The sequence below is a fragment of the Bacillus rossius genome, chromosome 7 (genome assembly GCF_032445375.1).
Source record: "Bacillus rossius redtenbacheri isolate Brsri chromosome 7, Brsri_v3, whole genome shotgun sequence".
NCBI lineage: Eukaryota > Metazoa > Arthropoda > Insecta > Phasmatodea > Bacillidae > Bacillus > Bacillus rossius.
Genome location: NC_086335.1, coordinates 52,186,523 through 52,192,522, shown reverse-complemented (window position 1 = coordinate 52,192,522; position 6,000 = coordinate 52,186,523).

The window sequence follows — 6,000 nt, the reverse complement described above, 5'->3', positions numbered from 1 at the left end:
GAACGAGGTACCGGTGGGTCGTGAGTTGGGTGGTGGTTCCAAATTATACATTAATGTGAGTTAGAGAGTATTTCGTGGCTGGTATTCGTGGGTGGTACTGTTTATAATCAACCTTTTATCGCCTTTGGGAACACTGAACTGGGATTTTTTGACCACAGTCGTTGGTATTAGCCCACAACAAGGATCGAGTGAACTACGTCTTTGTTCTGAGGACTGGGTCCTTTGAGTTGTGCCGTGAGTTCGTGTGCAACTAGGGGACATAATTGCGAACCATCTTTTAATATTCATCCTTTTGGTACCTGCGAACAGTCGATGTATTGGTTTTTGGAGTCAGTGGAAGAGGTTATGTTTGACTTCCGTGTAAGTTCAACATGTATTTGTTTCTTGTGTTCTGGAAATGGCGACCAGAATGACTTGTGAATATTCGTGAAACATTAATTAAAAACAGTTAAAAATTATTTGGTGTCCCAGTATCCAATTATCTGCAGTAACATCTATTTGGAACTTACGTATATTTTTGGCACCCGAATGATTTATGCAAGTATTTATGAATGTCCTCTCTGGACCAAATATTTTGAGCTATTGAAGTGGTCTGGGATTTGACAAGCTGTTTGCAAGCTCAGTAGGGACTCATACACGGTGGCACTCACGTTACTGCACTGGCTGACATTAAGATGGTAAATTACTGCTAAAATCCTGGAAGTATCACAATTATCTCTTAGGAAATGATTAAAAAATATGTTAAGAAATAAATTAATGCATTTTGGAATTTTTAATTTTTTTCCCCCCAGAAAAAAATCCCCTCCTTAAGAATTACCAAGATTTTCATAACTAATTAATTTAGAAAATTTTTATAGTTCTAGTGAACTTTACATAAAGAGCTGATTTTTTTTTATTGCTTTTTAATTTTGAATAATTTTGCTAAACACATTATAGTTTGTTGCATTTAACACTTGTCAGTGGTATTATTGAATAAATAGAACATACGTAAAAAAAAAAATTGGAATAAAATAATTGGGAATCAACATCTGGTTGAAATGAGGGTCAATAGAGACAAGAAACAATGAGATGTGAAGGAAGCATTGAGGGAATGGATGTTTGGGGGAGATGTAAGTACTCCAAGAAAAACAATAGGCTAATGGAAATGTCCCCCAGCTATTAAAAATTTGGGTTTGTCCCCACTGAAAGTCAAATTTTGATCATCTCGGTGGGAGGAACTCTTACATAAACTTTGAGTCTCATTTTTAGTCTAGGTTATTTGTTAATATTTGTACAACTCTTGTAACATCATTAGGAATTCAGTTTTAGGATGTACTACATTATTTATGAAGAAATATGTTAATGAAAGTACCTTTAATTTGATACATATTTTTAATGTGATTTTAATTTTCTGGAATTATGTTTTTACTGCTAATAATGCATTGGAGCACTGTGAAAAAGTATTTAAGATATTGTATAAAAATATGTTGTTCATTTTACCTTGCCTGATCGTAAGGCACACAGAATGTTGCAGTTAACCTTATCAAACATGTGAATGGCTCGTGTAGTCCAAGGACTGATCATACGAAACTCGTGTGTCTTAATGTCCTAATTAAAACAAGGCTGCAGAGTGGGCAAGTGGTAAAAAATACATTTTTTTTGTTTTGTTTTATTGAGAACAAATAGGTTTGTTGATTTTACTGTACTGAGAGTTCCTATTTATTGGACGATAAGCCATTATCAAATTGTGCAACTTATAACCATTGGTTGGATTTGAAATGGGAAAGGATGATGAGAAAGTTTACATGTATCGCCAGATATAAGTTTTTTTTTTAATGAGTGAAACATTTGTTATATATATATATATAAAAAAAGAACTTGCTTACAAAGGTATGTCAATGGAAATTAGCCTTGCATTTTAAGGTTTTTATTATTATTTTTTAAATTTTGAGTCATGTTTACATGGGATTGAAATATGGCTATAATGCTCTAGAACTATTTAGTGTGAAAAAAAATTGAAGGCTGGTAAGAAAGGAAGTTGTTTACGCCACTAGTGGTACGTGGCGATGTTGCATGTGGAACGCGATCAAATGCTGACACATTGACGTATCGTCGGGAGCATTGTACATGGCAAGTCTAGGAATTGGACATGAGTAAGCACTAAGCATGACCCTGATATTGAAAGTTTAAGTTTAACAGCAACAAGTTTCTCAAAAAAAAAAATAGCTGTTTTTTTAATTAATCTTGATTTTTTGACTCATTTTAAAATAATTGTCTAAAGTTGTTGGTTTGAAATGTTGTTCAATGTGAATTAATATCTATAATTGTTTGTTTTCAGAGTTATGTGTTGTAAATTAAACTGCCATTTTGCAATAAACATTTTATTTTTTCCTAAATTTCGGAAATAACCATAGCTTATATATTAATATCTAAAACTAAACGATTTAGTAGCCCTAGTGGTACACCAACGTTTATAAGAATGTCGTGTGGTATGCAGTTGCTAAAACATTGGGAACCCCTGCTGTAAGTGAATGTTCATGCAGTGTAGTGTGCTTGTTTGATTTGTTATGTAGGTGACTGGAATAGTACTAACTTGTGCTAAAGTCATTAATAAACTAAATTTCAATTTTAGAATTTGATAATGACTCAAATTTTTCTTTCCTAAAAATCCTTTTAATATCATCAACTTCATTTTATAATTTTATTATATTTATAAAGGTTAATGTTCACAGCATGGGGTAATTTTTACATTTTTAAAATACATAATTTATGACAATTGTAGTACAAGTGTTAAAGAAGACAGATAATTAAAAAAAAAATTCAGAGATTGTTGTTATTATTTGTGTTGTGTTATGGATGGTTATTTTCGTGTGCTGTCAATTTTAAATGTTTGTTCTCTAATTATCTTACATATGTAAGTATCTCATTGGTATTTTTTCTGTTTCTGAAACTAACTTTTAAAATACATTTTTTTGATACAATTTTAGCTTACGCATCCACTTGACTTTAACTCAATTATCTTATTTACTGGTTGTTACAAATTAAAACAGCTCTAAACCTTTTACGTATTAGCTAATTTTACCGTATTGTGCTAGGTATGTAAAAAGGTAGGTGAGAAATAGAAGTTATAATGAAAAATGTATTATTCCACTTCTTTTTGTTTCTTATAACAGTTCTTTGAAAACCTTGTCTCTCGGACTTTTATTTTATGTTAGTAATTTAGTTTTGCGTGTAAGGTCAAGTTGTTGCTGATTATAGATTTGTATGATTGGACATAATATTCTTTGTACATATAAATTTTTTTAATCTCCTTACACACTATCTTTTGCAGTAATGAGCTGATCCCAATATTTTAACTCTAATTTTATCCTTATTTTGTGTATTGTTTTTTTTTTAAGTGCATAGAGAGTAACTTTACGAACTCTCTTAATAGCATTCTTTGATTACACAGTAATAAAAAATGAAACACTTTAAAGGCAGGCCTATTCAAAAGGCGGCCCTAAGAAAGTCTACAGTTTATATTATTTGGATTTCCCAGTAAAATTTTGGAGGCATAGCACAATTGTGTAGGCGATTCTGTGTCCCGATCGTGAATGATGCTGGTGTTCATCTTCAACCTAGATGCAGTTGCAGATTGGTTTCCTTTTGACTTGAAATCAGTTAAAACTGCTTAATTAAAAAAAATCAAGAAGTATCTTTATTCACTTAATTCATTAACTCGTCAAGTAAAACAATAATCTCCTTACATCTAAGCTACAATTTTGTACAATTTAAGTGTAGTCCACCAAGCCTTATTTTTTTTTAAAGGTCTGATCAATAATCTGATTGAAGAGCCCTTGCTCTAAAACATACAGAATATTTTATTGCAATACTGTAATCTGAAACACAGTGGACATATCGAGTTAGTCTTGTGTTTGAGATTATCATCAATAAAGATCATCATACATACCGATATTTTTCTTTTTGTTATTCAATTTTTAATGGACAAACTTTTGGGATGAAATAATTGGTTCAACCCAACACATGATTTACAAGTAAAGAGTTGAGCAATGCATCTTTATAATGCTGGTTAGGTTTTGTGGCAGTCTACACACTGTATCAATGTAAGAAGTCCTCATTCAGCGAAATGGTGAGTAGTAGAGATGTAAGCGGTTGGGGAAATTTTCTAGTAAAAATTCTGCAAAACTGAAAATTTTTTCTAAATTGTACTTTTTTTTTCAGAAACACACAAACAAATTTTATCAACTTCTTATACAAACAGATGGCTTTTAACACCGGAGAGTTGGGCAGGACCCATGCTACCCTCTACCAACTGAAAGGAACAAAATATTGTAGTGTAAGCAGTACCTATCAATCTGTAAAAAAATAAATTATCGAATAACGTGTTTCGAACTATCTTCAGTTCCGTAAATTTTTGTTGGCAACAGAAATAGGAAAATTCTGGAAAAAATATATGGTTATATGGAAAATTTTACCCTGAAAATATTCTGGTAGTTCTGTAGTGAGTGTGTTGGATGCTGTGTAACGGATGCCGGGGATGATGTTCGAAGCGCTGGAGTTCGTGATGGGTCAGAAGGGCCGCCCGCAGCTGGTCCTCAGGGACTTCCTCTACAACCTGGACAGCTCGTTGTCGCACGGGCGGCAGTCGTGGGTGTGCCGGGACTACCGCAACCTGGGGTGCCGCGCGCGCGTCGTCGTGGACGGCTGCCGGGTCGAGGCTCGCGGCTCGCCCCACAACCACGGCTCCCACGCCAGCATCATCCAGGGCAAGCGCCGGGAGAGCTCCATCATGCTGTAGTGCGTCGCTCGGCACCGCATCACGGTCCTCACGTCGCGGTACGTGACGGGTAGTGGAAGAGCAATTTGTGTTTTCAGTCCTACATTGGTAACATCCAGAAGTAGCATGACATGTGATGTGCACTGATACTTATGTTCGTATATTTTAATTTTATAAATATGTGCAATTATGGCTTAGAGCCTAAAAAAAAAAATGATTAAATTTGTATGTGTTATTTTTACATTATATCTAACCAACAGAATGTAAACTCACGATCTATTATTACACTCATTATTAAGGTGCGTTTTACATAGGTAACAATCTAATAATACTACTACTTTGAAAAATTGTATTCTAAAATAACTTGTAATATTTTATTAGACACTAGTAAGTACGAGTTTTTCTTGTGTGTTGTACTTACAAGTCGAAAGTGCATGAGGGTGATCCCTAGGACAAAGATGGTAAAATATAAAAGTTAACTTTAAAATTATGTTGAGTGCTTTTTGTTACGCAAAAAGAACTTCATCTTACGGGAGGTATTTTCACTGTTGATGTTACCAGGAGGTGCAAAAATTTATTTGAAGTGTCTTAATGCTATAAATACCTAGTTGATGTGTGTTGACTGTATGACAGCTGTTAGTAAGTAAGATTTTTTTACAATTTTGAACCCATTAGTGTAAAATTATCTCATTTAAAGTTTTCACAATTTATTAAATATGTTTAAAACATTTTAATGTGTTTTTAGTTTTTATGTATACATTTTTTCTACATTGGTGGTTTACCTTACCTATTACTTGTATGCTGAATAATTGTGGAATGTGCTAGTTCAATACAATGCTGTACGTGTAACCCTCTACATTAATGTTTATATTACTGAGTTGAAAATTGACAGTATAGTGACTAATAAATATCTTTAAAAAATACCATGTTTAAGTTTCTTACTCCATTTCCAAACAAAATTACTGTCATAAATTCTCCTTAAAAGTGTTTTTGATTAAATTATTTTCCACAGTTATTTGCTTGAATTGCTTCATCTCTGGACCCCTCTGATTTTTATGCATGGACTGTTCCAATAGTTTTTCTGGTGCCCAAATAAGTAGTTTTACCTGCGTTACAAACACAAACAACATTGTTGCTGTCTAGTTTCCCTTTTGCTATTTTACAAAAATATTGGTAAGATTAATCAAGATATGGTGGAGATATAATTTGTTCATCAAACAATTTATTTAATGTATATATTTTTA